Consider the following 15,658-nt stretch of genomic DNA (forward strand, 5'->3'; position numbering starts at 1 on the left):
TGATGACAATAAAAGCAATTGTAAAGTCTTGGTCCTTTTATGGTGTGTCTGATAATCAGGTAATCCTCTAGACCTACCACCCTATCCTACCCCAGCACCTTGCATAATGACAAAGTCCAAGCTTTCCAAATCATAAAGTGAGCACTCGTGCCATGATGTTGAAGATCAGAACCAGTCAACCTGGTAAACAGTGTTGCACCATCATTGAGCTGCTGAGGGAACAATAAAGCAATTATAAAGTCTTGGTCCTATTATGGGGATTCTGATAATCAGGGTAACCTATGATGATCATGATCTACAATGCTCAACATCTGTGGATTTATCATAAACCTAGTGGGGCACTGTCAGTCTTGAGTGGTATTATGTCCAATGTGCTCACTCAGGGTGCAACAGTGGCAAGTGTTCATTTTAGGCTGCACCAATGTGCCACTGACCTTAATTTTTCATCTTTGGCACGAGAAAGGAGCATCTTTTGTGCTCATATGATCTACAAAAAAAAATACCCCAGAAAATAAAGACAGAACACCATTACAAAACAAACATAAGGCAATTAATTTCAGTTGGTCAAAGTAATGTCTTTATACTGGTTTTCAATGGATTGGACACCAATAACATACGGTGGAGGATCACAGAGTTTAAAAAATCTACGAAAGAAAAGGTGAAAATCTTCAGCAACTGCACTGCTGCTTTTATTTCCAAAATAGCATACAGGTAGGAACAAATTCTGGCTTGAATGTCCAAATAAATTTAGAGGCAAATCCTTACTTGAACATGAAGAATTCAAATCCTGGTTTGCAAGCCCTACAACAGGAGAGGCTTTTAGAGAAGTGTTTGATTTTCTTCAACAAACAATAAACATTAATGGATATCTGTGACCCTTCGCTTTTCTAAATGACCCCACCTCTGAACCTGGCATACTGACAACACACCCTTTGGAAAGGTATAGATAAGCAAGTATTATTGTTTATTTTCCTGAATTTGCTACTGTTTATTTTGTGGCAGTATTTCATTAAAGACTTCAAGAACGCAAGTCACAATATGTTTTGACTTTTGCTTTAATTTGTCAAGTGGGCTTTGGGTTTTTTTTAAACTTTTTAATTGCTTTCTCCAAGGGCTTTTAGTGGGCCAGTCAGGAGCTCTGTAGAATGCTGTAATCCAATAGACACATGTCCAATACCCATCAATGATCATCTGCTTTGGCATGTCTTTGAAAAGGGCACCTGGCTTTCATTTCCTAACATGATATAGCCAATGTGTTAAAAGCGCTGTTAAAACCAAGAAAACAAAATAATACAGGACTTGATTTTTTTGGGGCACTCTACTTGACAATAAAAGTATACCATGACAACTGAAATCACTGCATGTTCTTCCTTGTATACTTTTGCAAAAAGAGCATATGAACGTTTTGATCCTGCATCAACCTATTTTGTATGCTGCTGTCTGGTTTTGTAACTGGTCAGTGTGTTGCGTTGTTTAAAAAGCATTGGTCACTAATCAAGCCCTTTCAAATAAGTACAAGCATCATGGAATCAGAGGTTCCAGCAAATACCAGAGAAAATGCACACAATCTTTCAAACAGTTTTTAAAAAAGCACTGGTAACATAAAATTTGTTGATAGTGTTAAGGAAACTGTCATACCAAAGACTTATATACAAATGGTACTAACAGCTGCCTCGCTAGGTGCTCAGCATTAAGAGGTTTAAGTCTGATAGGACTGGTCGGCCCGGTGTCAGGATAATGTGACTGGGTGGGACATCATGCTACATGTCTGTGGCATGACGCCTCAGTGCTAGACATCACTATAAACTGCCACACTGCATACATCGTAGTGATATGACTGAAAAATTGCTAAAGCTGTTACAAAAAATGCAAATCCAAATTAATGAGACTAGAAAAAAAAGTGATCTATAATTGAAGAACATCAAGAGTCATTGGCAAACTTTTAGAACTACTGTTCCACTGGTCTGCTCAGTTGTGAAGTGTTATGTGCCACGTCCTATTCATCCCTTTAATTTATTGCTTTTAGTACATAAAATAAAAACTGCAACTCATACCACATGCCTTTATAAAGAGTCTGGCATCTGACCATTAGCACACATCATGTGGCATATGTTGAAGACACCTAACTAAAACAACTAAAATGAAAACAAAAAGAAAAAATTCCTTTATCAAACCACAGATTAAATTCAATTGTACAATACTATTTAATCATTCTTCATTCGTTCAGACCATCTAGTGTTTTTTTTTTTAAATGGCAACTCAATGTAGTCTACACCAGATATTATGAATTACTGTTCATAAAATGAAAGAAAAATGCACAAGTCACAGTTTGTAAAACTGCTTTGAGAAGAAAAGTTGTTCATGCTTTGTTGTTGTTATTGTTGTACAGTTTAACGTCATTTTTCAGCACACGATAGGCTATACATGGCGGCCAGTATTAATGGTTGAGGAAGAACCCAGGGAAAACCCTGGTAAGAACCATCAACCCATGAGAAGCTACTGGCAAGCTTTCTCCCATACCCAAATTGGCCGAATCCAAGACTTGAACTGTTCATGCTTTGTACTATTTCGCCAAATCAGTATTCCTCTAACTGTACCTCACACGTTACAAATCGTCAACAAAAAATATTCTGTAAGGTAAAGCCTGGTTTTTTTTGGTCAGGATACCTTTCTCATGTAATCTTATCAGAAGTAATGTAGTTCAATGGAAAAGGTCACTATAAATAAATTTATTCCACATGCCGTTACATTTCAATAAATAAAAAAGCGCACATTTATTTTCTGTGGGTAAACCTCATCTCCTAGTTTTTTGTCATGATTCATTTCTCATGTAACCTTATCAGAAGAAATGTAGTTGAGCGGAAATACTCACTTGTATAAATTTATTCCACATGCCAAAGGTTTAACAAGATAGTTTGTCTATGAAAATGTAAAAATGTGCATTATTATTGATTGATAAGCAACACGAAAAAACATTTGTACAGAGTTTAGACAGACACAAGACAGTTTGCAACTGTGATCAACCAGAGGCATTCGGATGGTGTTCAATCTTCTTTCCAAAATGATTCACAATTTTACCAATTCTTTTCTGAAGAATATTCTTTCATTTCATGCTCATTTTCTTTCATTGTCAATCACAAGGCATGCTCAACTTTGGCCAAACCTTATCATGAGGTTTTCCTGGATTCTTCATTCACAAGTTATGCTGTCTCCACGAACAGCCTATCTTGTGCTGATAAATGGCATTAAACCCCATAACAACATTCTTGGTTGAAAAACCCAAAAGTACTGGTACAAAAGCTGGATGTTCAGTGCAACTTCCCAAAGTCATACAGTTAAGATGGGCTAAATACAGAAGACATTTCCTAATCTTTCTAAAAGTAATTCTAATTATTCATTATTAAATATCCAATCTTATAAGGGAGCTTTCATCTCATTAACTTACATTTTTGGTTCAATTCATTCAATTTCAGTTGAATTTATTTTTCCTCAGTATTTTTATATTCAAAGATTAGGCATGTCCTGCTTCTGCTATGATACCATTTTGGTTTGGTTTGGTAATTTAAGGCACAGCAACACAAGTAGGTCATTAAGTACCAAAGCAAATGGAGTAAAGTGCCTTGCCCGAGGACACACCACAGTAGCTTATCCAGGCTGGTATAATGGTAGGATCTGAACCAGCCCCTTTCAGTTGCAAGTCCAGCATGCTAACCCACCATATCCCCCATTAAGAAGCCTGGTATGAACTATTCACCTTTGCTCAAAATATGACAGCAAAAGACCTGTATGCAGGTGACCTCAGTTTTGCTTCAAATATACTATCTGCTCTGCCTTCTTTTTAGATCCCTCTAAATTATATCAAAACATTTTCGAAAATTTCTATACGAATCATGCCAACAACTTACCACAAAATCATAGGCAATTTCTGAAATAAATTTGTTTAGTGGACTAGTCAAACATCAGCCACTATCCTTGTAAAGTATCTTAGAAAAAAAATGGAAATAACACTGAATTCAAAAGTTGTACAGCTGGTAACTTATTCAAATTCAATTATTGGTCTGCATTTCTTCAAAGTTTCTATAACAATGAAAACATTTCTCAAACTAACAGTAGTAACTTTAAGAGCTCACCACAAAATCCTAGGCAGTTTTTTTTATAAAAAAAACTCTAATAGCATTGCAATAAAAATGTGCCTTCTGTAGCACACAATTCACAACTTGTGTGGTATTTATTATTTAATTCTTTATATTTCTTCAAATCTAATCATAGACTCAAAAAAATTAGACTAAAAAAAATTTATCTTCTTTTAATTTTAAATTCAAAAATGTTCTTTTTCCAAATCACTTCAGCAGCCACAGGTGTCACTGTCATTAAAACTGTACTGAACACAGCTATATCAGATTACAGTATCTGGCAAGTGTGGGTTCTTATTCAGTCATACTTCTTTATCTTGTCTATGTCACAACATAAGAGACATTTCCAGCTGTGTATTTCAGACTACTCCAAATCATTTCACTAATCACAGATGTCATTGCCATAAAAAAAATTGTACTATACATAGATATAAGAAATGTCGACTCTTATTCAGTTAAAATTTCTTTGTCTAGTCTATCTTCACAACAAAAGCTTACATAAAATAATTCCATTTGCATACTTCATACTGTTTATATGCTGAATAAATTTAAATTTCGCTGTCAAGAACTGACTATTCTGCCAACAGAAAAAGTTGATGGTACAGAGGCTTGGGAAGGAAAAATTCTCTGTCAGTCTCACCATCCTACTTCTACATCATGGGCATTTGGTTGCCTTCTGGCTTTCTGCATTACCCTTAAAACTCAGCTGACTGAAGCAATTGCTTTAAGAGTTTGAAACACAAAAGACACCCAGTATGCCCTTCAGGAGGTATGCATAAATCGGGCATGTTCACCCTAAACACAATCAACACTATATATATATAAAGAGGCTTGGGAAGGAAAAATTCTCTGTCAGTCTCACCATCCTACTTCTACATCATGGGCATTTGGTTGCCTTCTGGCTTTCTGCATTACCCTTAAAACTCAGCTGACTGAAGCAATTGCTTTAAGAGTTTGAAACACAAAAGACACCCAGTATGCCCTTCAGGAGGTATGCATAAATCGGGCATGTTCACCCTAAACACAATCAACACTATATATATATATATATATATATATATATATATATATAGTCAGTTTTGTTATTGTTCTTATTATGGTGTTTACTGCCATTTTTCAGCACGTCATAGGCGATAAGCAGAGGCCAGTATAACTGGTGGATGAAGAACCTAGGAAAACCTCAAAAGAACCACCAACCCACCAGAAGCTACTGGAAAGCTTTCTCATACCAACATTAATCTGTACCCACAACTGAACCCAAGATTAGAACCCACACAGACAGAGGAGAGATGACACTGGTCGGTAATGGTGAGTGCTTTAGACCACTCAGCCAGGATATAGGATCTTCCAATCAGTAATGGGGGCTTATAGGGCAGCTTTGGCTGCTTTAGCTGTCCATTCATTACCCTTTATACCAATGTGGCTAGGCAGCCAGCAGAACATAATACTTTTTTCAGACTGTATAAGCAGATCGTTTTTCATTTAGGATCTGGAATATTAACAGGTTGTCTAATTGAAGGTTTTGAAAATTTTCAGTGTGGAATAAAAATCAAAAAAAGACGCAGAACTGCTGACAATCAAACTCAGTCATGATCACATCAATTTCAAACAGTACACAAAATTTCACTGAAATCAAATATCAATCAAAAATTTTGCTTTGCAGAAAAGAAAGTATGGATATGATAATCAGGGGCTTACACTGTGCCTGCTGGAAACATGGACAACTAACAACTGAACTCTGCTGCAGCTTTATAAATATCATGCTTTATGTGAATTTAGTTTCAAAATCCAGTAATAACTAAAGCTGTTACTGTGCAGAAATGAAAGTTGGTGGTCTGACAATCAGGGGATATGATTCCATTAAACAATGATACAGAATGCTGACATCAAATTCTACCATGGTTTCGTCAATATCAAGTAATGTACGATATCTGTTTCAAATCCAATGACAATTAGGGTATTAATTGTGTAGAAAAATGGGTGGGTCTGAAAATCAGGGACTATAACTCTGCTATATGAGGACACTTGCTAACAATAAAAGACTCAACCAAGGTTTCATCAATATCTGGTTGTGTATCAAATTTGGATGAAATTAGGCTGAACTCTGCAATACAATGACATGAAAAGCTTACAATTGACCTAAGCCAATGTCCTGACCATCTCAGGCTGCATACCAAATATGGATGAAATCTAATATTAATTAAAGGAATAATTGTGTCAAAATGAAAGCTAGATGAGATCAATGGAAGAAAGGACAAATGGACAGGCCAAATTTAATTTCTACCCCACCCTCTTTCTATGAGAAACTGGGGAGAATAAAATGTAGTTAAGGTCATATCATTTAACAGCCATTGGGCAACTAGAATTAATCATATGGTATCCCAGACCGAGGCCTCTGGTAGTCCCTGGTCTATTAAACCAGACAGATCTCTTATAGTCCCTGGACTATCAAACAAGACTCAGGCCTCTGATAGTCCCTGGACTATCAAGATATGTTAAGCCCTGAAAACTATCTTCAGGAGTTCTTTGCCTTGTAAAGGAAGATGTGCACAGATTATCAATTTTACCAATGTATCTGTTTTTCCTTGTCATAGTCCAAGGTAGTTGAAAACATGCAAACAAAATTGAAAATCAAAAGTACAGCTAGATCATCACTCTAAAACCTTTATTGTTACTATAATGATTTGCCATATATATTTATTTACAACTGGTGTCCAAATGCAGACTGCACAGACCCCATCCTGTCATCAAATGATGTGCCAGCAGATCTGGGTCTATGCAGTAATCAGTGGCTCAGAGACCTCATCTGCTGGCACATCATGCAGGTTTTGAATCAATTACAATTATGTGATTACAACTTGTCAAGAAAGGGTTCACAAAGAAACTTGGATGCACATTCCAGGTTAAAGAAGAGAAAAGAATCAAAATTTCTTTTTTTAAAAAAAGCAAATATTGGAGCTGTCATGCAGTTCCACATTAGAAAAAAACTGTTCTATCCATATATCTTATTCAAATGTGAAGTCAGACAAGAAATACACATAACAAATCTTTGCTTCCCCCGTAATATTAGTCCATATATTTAAACCCATCTTGAGAGACCAACCCTTCTGCCAACAGTGTCTCTTATGGTAATCTCTCGTAAAAGATCTGAATAACTGTAGAAATGTGATTCCATATATTAGACTATAGCAAACTAATATTTTGGTTTTTTATAAATCTTGTTAAATGCATAGTGGTTTTACTTGCTGCACAATGTTCTAAATCACTAAACACTGTCCAGGATTAAACAATTCTAATCCAAAAAGAGTCCAAGCAAGTTGAAACACTGTCCAGGTGTTATTTTTCTATGCATGTAGACATTCACAGAATGTGCAGCATTGGATGCTGAAATCAAACTCAGGCCTCTACGCTTGGACTGCCTGAAGTCACATTCTCCACTCATATCAAACAAGTTAGCGCTCAGTTTTTATTTTAAAACTGGAAAGTTTGTAATGGCATTTGCTTGAATAATTGGTGTCAGTTACGTTATCCATGTATAAGGCAAGTTAATTTTGGGAAACAGCAATACAATTAGTTTTTGGTACTAATCAAGCTGTAAGTGATAGATTCATGTTCATGACATATTATAAAGATAAATACTAAAAGTAAACAGACTAGTTACCATGGTTATGCGTCATAGAATATGACATTTAAAAAATACGAATTCCCCACAAAGCCAAACATGGTCTAACAATGAACTCCAGTGGTTACTACAAATCACCAAAAAGCCACCAATTCTCAAATAATGAACTCCAGCAGTTACTACAGTTCACCACAAAGTCACCAATTCTCAAATACTGAGCTCCAGTGGTTACTACAGTTCAACTGATTTATTCTCACACCTGCAAACTGGCAGACTCACCATATATTCAGCAGACTCCTAACTGATTTGGAAAACATAATACTGAATATGTAAATTCACGAGGTTCCTGGCTGATTCCAAAATCATAACACCAAGTCTAAAATGTTCATGTCCGATTCCAAAAAAAGGGGAAATGGGACCCATAGTAGCTAAGTTGGTAGAGCACTGGACTCAACCCAAGGGTCACAGGTTTGATACACCTACACAGCCTGGCCAGTCTGGATTGTCTACCTTGGAGTACATTGGGAAAGGCACTTGGCTACCATTTCCTCAGCATGCTACATGCTATAGCCACATAACGTTATAAAAGTGCCATTAAAACCAACACATGAAAACAAATGAAACAGATATATAGCCGATTCAGAAACCAGAAAACAGAAATTGCAAATTCAGGCAACTTCTGACTGAATCAGAAACTCAAAGACCAAGTCTGTAAATTCAGGTGACACCTGTCTGATTCAAAACCCCAAGACCAAGTTTATAAATTCAGGTGATACCTGGCTGATTCAGAACCTGAGAATGGTAGATAAATTTAGTAGAGTCATGGCTGATTCAAGAAAAAGAAAACTCAGCCTGCAAATTTAGGACACACCTGGCCAATTCAGAACATCAGGTATATCTTGTTTTAGGAAACCACCCCTTCCGTCAACAAACATGGTCTCAAAAGACAGGTCTTTCACAAAGGTCATTTCTCTATACAAGATCTTAGTTCCATTATATATTGAGAATCTGACCTCTCAAGACAGGTGGTCTAATATTCAAGACAGAATTTACTGCATTGCACCATCATCACAAATCTCTTTTAATTGCTCTTAGAAAGAGCAAGTATCCAATATTTGGAAACATTGTGCAATCAGGGTCTATTTCAGAACAGTTATGGGAAAATTTCCACCTCCTTTTCTATAAAAAGAGGGCAATTTTCTGCATAGCTGAGGAATTCAATGAAGAAATAATGGCTTGACTTGAAAATCTGCCCATATTTTGCAATTCACCTCATATTTTTGACATATTTTAAAAATATGCACAAATCCTGCAATATTGCACTCTCAGACCCTGTTGAATGCATACAAGCTGCATTAAAAGGTATTATACCTAAAGGATCGTCCTACATCACAAAACCAGTCAGCCCTCTTGATGTGCTGATTGCTAACTTCCCTCCACATGGAAATTCAAAATTAAGAAAAAAAACTGACAATCTTTAAATTTAATGGGCCATCAAGAAAATCTAATGGGCCAAACAAACTCTTAATGTTACTCCTTGGGCAAAACAAATGCCATACCAAATATACTCACTTATAAGACAAGTCCAACTGCAAACTGCACAGACCTGATCTGCCATCACATAATGTGATAGCAGATCTGGGTCTGTGGGGTTTGTTTGCAGTCAGTAAAGCCAACATTATAATCAGGCTCTTTGTTCTTTGCAGTTTTATTAGACTTATAAGCAAATATATACTGTATCTGAATCAATCACGACAATCCGTTTCAAAAGCTAAACCTATTAAACTGTCCCATTTATACAGTGTACTTTTACCAATGGTCCCTCCAAGGTATCACCAATAGTATGGACGGGAATTACCACCATAATATTATGAATTATTTTCTACTGGTAAACACAGTATACATGTATCTGTTCTGCATTTCTATTTTACATTTAAACTCGGTAATGGATGAACAGTCTAGATCTGCCAGTATTTCTATCTAAATCTGACACGCATAATATTGGAATACTGCCATTTCATATCTTTAAATTCAATGTTCATATTTTCAATATTACACACACTAGCATTCTACACTGTATTATTCCATTTGTAATTCTCCTCACTGCTTTTTGACAGTTCATTTGATTAAACAGTGCTACAAGTTGCAAGTAAAATTACTTGAAATTTCTACCAAAAGTTCTAACTGGCAAGAATATTTTGCAGAATAGACTGCGGCTGGCAAGAAAACAAAACAAGGATCACCCTCATCGATATCGACCATAGCAATTCGTATCCTGCTCACAGTTTATCTATGAATCACAGACTATAAAAAACAAGTTAAGAAACTTTTCACACAACCTATTTTACAATTAACCCTGCTATTTCAAGCTACATTTCATATAGCATAATTTGGTGACCAAATGTTTGCAAATGTCAACTTTAAGTTGATAGCCATCCTGTAACCAATATATCAGACTGACTTGGAGCCCTGTTACACGGTCATCACCATAACAGTAAAAATACTAACACTGTAGAAGTTACAATGCATCACAGTGAAAGTTAAAGGTAAGATGTTAGCATAATGCCAGTTGCAATATTGTAATCAACATCATCTGTTGTCATAATTGCTATAATAACAGCTGGAGCTGCAGGATTAATCACTGAATAGGTAGAGCTGTCCTGGGTCCAGTATGTTGAAGATTCTAAGCAAAGAGGACTTCACAACATTTTTCCTATTTGACCCACAAGTATTGGTTAACTTGCCATATCAAATGAAAGAAAGAGAGAACATATAAATATACCCACAAGTAATTATAATAACAATTAATAGAAGGGCTAAAGCAGTAAGGTAAGACTGCTAGCTGAAGCACAAGCCCATGGTTGTTGTTACTGTGTGTTTTGTTCTTCTCTTTCTTCTTCTTTTATTTGCATGTAGGCATGCAGCTAACACAATACTAACCATCATGGTCTGAGAAAAACAACACATATTCCCATAACTATGTATACATATTGTGAAGATGGCAAACCCCCCACCATCAGGCCCAGATACACACAACATGATTGGTAAGATATAAATAAACAAAAAATTCTTAGGCCCCAACCATCTTATGACTATAAGGTGACCTAAGCCCAGTCATCAGGACCCCCACACAAGGCGGAACTAAATAAACAACAACAACAACACAATCCCCAATTATTAACACGACATGCAAATCCAACACTGATACTCACACCAAACATACTAATTTATACAACAAAAAAGGGCACAATACACCTTCCAAATCTAATATAGCTATTAAACAAAGAATCATGACAAAAAATCAGTCGCAAACATTAAGATCTAAGGCAATGGAAGTCGAGTTGAAGCAGAACAGCAAACTCTAGCAAAACAGCCAAATACTACATCAGCAAGAAGAAGAAAGAGGGTACCACAGAATGAAGAATGAGTAAAGAAGAAAACAGACATCAACTTTGAAGTTGCCAATTTATATGAGGGTCTTCCTTTAACTAATGAAGACCTCTTTCGATAAAAGCTCTATCCTCACAACCCTAACTCGATCCTTTGTATACCACCATCAAAAGTGAAAACCGAAAGTAAACACAGCATGACCCAAACATGTATAGGGTGCCTGACACCCAGCTGATTGACATTTCAGAAAATCAAAAGTACACTATGTACACCAAATTCCAACTTTAATTAAAAATAGTAATGAAATTACACAGCTCAAAGGATTAGGAAAATTACACGAGTGGCTTACACACCATTGGAATAGATTTCTGTCCACTAGTACAACAGGACTTGATTTGATCTTATGCGCTTTGTGTCCCATGGGTCCCTTGCCTCCTTTCCTTGGCCAGACATGTTCATGAATTAGAAAGTGTGACATTCGCACATAAAAGCTGGACTGTAGAAGCTTCATTCCTACAGTCCCGATCAATTAAAAATCTCAACCTTCGAGACTTAACCAGTCGTGAAAGTACTAGTTTCGCAGGCGACTTAAATCCTTTAATTGATTGAGAACACTTTAGTGTTCAAGTACTCTCAGTCCAACTATATTGGCAAAATGGCATTAGCTTTCTTTAAAATTTGCTTATTTATTTCATTTATTTATTTCTAATAACCAACTGATATGGGATAAGGGTTTGTTTATTGCAATCTTACCATAATAAAATTAATCATAGAGATCGTATATATATACAGTATATAGCATCGTTTCAATATTAGAGACTATTCAACAGTGCTATTATTACAAAACAAGTTTTTTTTTGTGTTTTTATTTTACCTTTCCAATTTAAAACCAACAATTTTTTAAATGACAAGAACAATTGCTTTTAATATATTTGGAGTCAGTAATGAAAGGATACAAATGTTGTACAAATTAGGACCTGAAAATTACCATACTATGAGATCCGGAACAATCGTTTCTGTCAGTAGTAGATCAGTGTTATAGTACCAACAATAAACTACTGTTCCGTTACTTTTTCTAAACTGTTACTATAAACTGAGAAAGATGTGCTATTTAATCCTCAAAACGTCAAAAAGAATCTTAAATGTGCACTGATGCAAGTGGAAACCAATCATTCGACAATAGGAGGCTGTTACTGTAGCATGCTGCCATAAATCGGCAAATCTATCATGCAATTCATGAAGCACAAGACTGAGCCAAATCTTTGCCCATGAAATATTTGTCTTTCCTCAACCTCTACAAGTATCTACTTTTTCAAAAATGTCACTCATCATACATGTTGTTTGAGCAACAATTGGTTTATGTTGATCTGGGTGGCCTTGGATCCTACTGGTCCTTAATTAGCAAAAAAAATCTAGTGTGCAAGTCCATATATCCATTAGAAAGAATGAAGGCGACTGGCTCCTTTTTAGTTGAAAATATGGCTTCCATATATCTTTTTGTATTGAAATGTTTCTGTACTAAACAGAAGTACAACTCTTCAGAATACATATATGCAAGGAGCAACATTTATCTTTCAAACATCTGGCAGACTATAATTAGTATTAATACTCTTCAGTTAAAAAGATAACATATCTGAAACATGCTTCCTGTCTAAACCTACAGAACTTCCTTCCCGCTTTCCAAAAAGGACTGATTACCACTTTATGCAATACTAAAAAAACTAAAGCATGGACACAGCTGTGCTTGGGAAGATGAGCAATGTTCACGATACAGTTTGCATCGAAACTACCTTCACACTTTGTCAGTTCTGTCCAACAGCATTTTAAAGTGAACAATGAATGATCAATCTAACAAATATATTCAGAACAATATCTGGTGCACCCATGCAATTCAAAACATCTCATCCAGTATTTTATAACCTGTTAATCAAGTGCAGAAATTTGTGTTCAGTTATTTTTTAGCATACTGCATATAACTAATTTTAAGATCAAGCAAAACCACAACATAACATTTAATCTGGAATAAATTCAGTTCATAAACAGCACAACATAAAAAATATGATATCATTACCAATGAACTGTCCACAACAATGCAGCTAATTTCTTAAAAAGTGTCACATTTACTGTGAACTATGATCCCCAAGACAGTAGACACTGTGTCCCCCATCCAAATTTGCAAGACAGTCAAGAGTTTAAAGGGACAAAGGAAAACAGTAGACATTACACTAGTAGTGTTACAATAAATAGATAATCTAATTAACTTTTTTGACAGTTCTGCCACGTAAACTTTGTCACCTGCATTGTAATATATTATTCTTGGTCACTTACATTATTGTAGTAAATGTTTTATTAAGTGCTCAAGTGACTCATGAAAACACTGACATATCTGAATATCTGGTTCACTTTAAGAATGAGCTGCACTATGAAAATCTCCGTTAAGGATCATGCGCCTGTTTGACTTTAGTAATCGCACATTATTTACCAGCATTTATTTAACAATTCCCATTATTTTATGAACTATTTTTCTTTTCAAAGTAATAGTTCACTGATTTAATGACAAATTATGTATTTGGAAAAATGTATTCATTTCTGTCATTAATTCAACTAAAAAAAAAAAAACTCAACTTACACTAGCATCTGTCAAACACATAACATTATAACTAAGCTTTCTACCACAAACCATGAAATATATTTGCCTTCAAATCGATATTAATTTCAATCTCAGATTTTATCATCTTTAGTAATTTTTGCCATTTCCGGCACCAACATATACGTGAATAAACATTTACTAAATAAAAGTAATATGGATATAGTGTTTTGTTTTTGTTGTCACAAAAAAGCATGCCCATCGGTTGTGATTTACAGTGGACAAAACTGCAGAAACCCACAAACCTGTGATCAACGTTTAATGCTGCATACAGAATATGTTGCAATAATGCTACAGTACTCCTTCATTGTAACACTATACAGGCAAGTCATACTGTATATCCCCTTGTATTGAGACAGCCTTATAATGAGGTACATGAGACAGACAAATCTCAGTACAAAAGGGGTATACACTATCTATGGTAGATGTAGTATACACCTCCTTATAGTCAGACTGCCTTATCATGAACTACATGATACATATAAGTCTCGCGGGGTATACACTGTCCATGTTAGCCATAGTGTATGCCTCCATATAGTGAGACTGCATTACCATGAAGTACACAGTACATGTGTCTCATTATAGGGGGTATACACTCTCCATGGGAGTCATAATGTATACCACCTTATAGTGAGACAGTCTTATCATGAAATACATGATCCATGGCTCAGTATAGAGGGTATACACTATCTATGTGAGTCCAAGTGTAACCCCCTTATAGTGAGGCTAAATTATAATGAAATACAAAATGCTTATAATTGTATTATCTCTTAATAAAATGGGATCCATAGCAACATTCAACTTGCAACAAGGACCTTGTTATCATGAAGGCATTATAGTGAGAGAGAAGCCTAATGATAATGTGCTTTTGCAATGTTTCTGTTCATGAGGCAGGCTTGTCACATAGAAATTCATCGATTTTCCTGTGTGATAAAATTGCTTCCTACTCCTTAATGAAGCTTCTTTGCTTGATGTTAATATAGGATAAGTTTGTTTTTCCACATAAAAATAATCATATGGGCCCAAATTTAATTCTATTGTGAGATGCAAATTTTTCAAGCGATGGACAGATGAATACTAAAATGGTTTACATATGGATTTAAAGATCTCTAAATAATGGAACATGAATCTGTGCATTTTACACATTTAGAGTAACAAAAAAAAGAGAAATATTTTAATAAAATCAAATTACACAAAAAAGAGAAATATTTTAATAAAATCAAATTACACAAAACTATTTTTTAACATTTAGTTCCAAGTATATTGTTTCTGCCATAAGCATTGTCCATGTTGTATGATTTCATGCTTGATCAATATAAACTATGCTATCAGTTCAGGTTCCAGATGTTCCACACACACTTGAAATGAAAGTACTTAATCACTAAGTGGACATTCATGCAAACAGAACCATACAACAAAACCCTTCTTGAAGTTGTCCTGGTTACTTAGTCATTTAATGCACTGCAACAGGTATGATTAACTTGATCTTGGTTCTTTCATTTCTATCTATGTTTTGCTTGACTTTATACATAATAAATAATATGTAATAAATAATGCGGAATTGGCTCTTTTTTAATCCAATAATCTTGGCATTTGCATCATTTAAATGCATTTATCTCAGCTCCTACTGTACTGTGCTTTCTTTGACCTTTTCTATGTCCTTTTATTATTCAAAGGCCGGCTTTCATGTTTTTTAATTCATGTCTCTATGACATGATCTGGGTCACCCAATCTATGAGTGACTTCACTTTAGCTTTTTTAATTTTTGTCATTTTTCTGGATCTTTTGAAGTCTCCTTCTAGGCTTTTTTAAGCATCAAATGACTTTATCTTGGCTTATTTACTTAAACTTGGGTTTTTATTATTC

At 35.3% G+C, this 15,658-nt stretch overlaps 1 long non-coding RNA gene across 1 annotated transcript in view; it reads right to left on the reverse strand.

Annotated features, from left to right (window-relative positions):
* Window positions 1–15,658, reverse strand: part of LOC149794323 (uncharacterized) — a 205,224-nt gene that overhangs the window by 169,772 nt on the left and 19,794 nt on the right. The gene's annotated exons all lie outside the window — the stretch shown is intronic.

This window comes from Sinohyriopsis cumingii, chromosome 8, assembly GCF_028554795.1.
Source record: "Sinohyriopsis cumingii isolate HCF-2022 chromosome 8, ASM2855479v2, whole genome shotgun sequence".
In the NCBI taxonomy this organism is placed as follows: Eukaryota; Metazoa; Mollusca; class Bivalvia; order Unionida; family Unionidae; genus Sinohyriopsis; species Sinohyriopsis cumingii.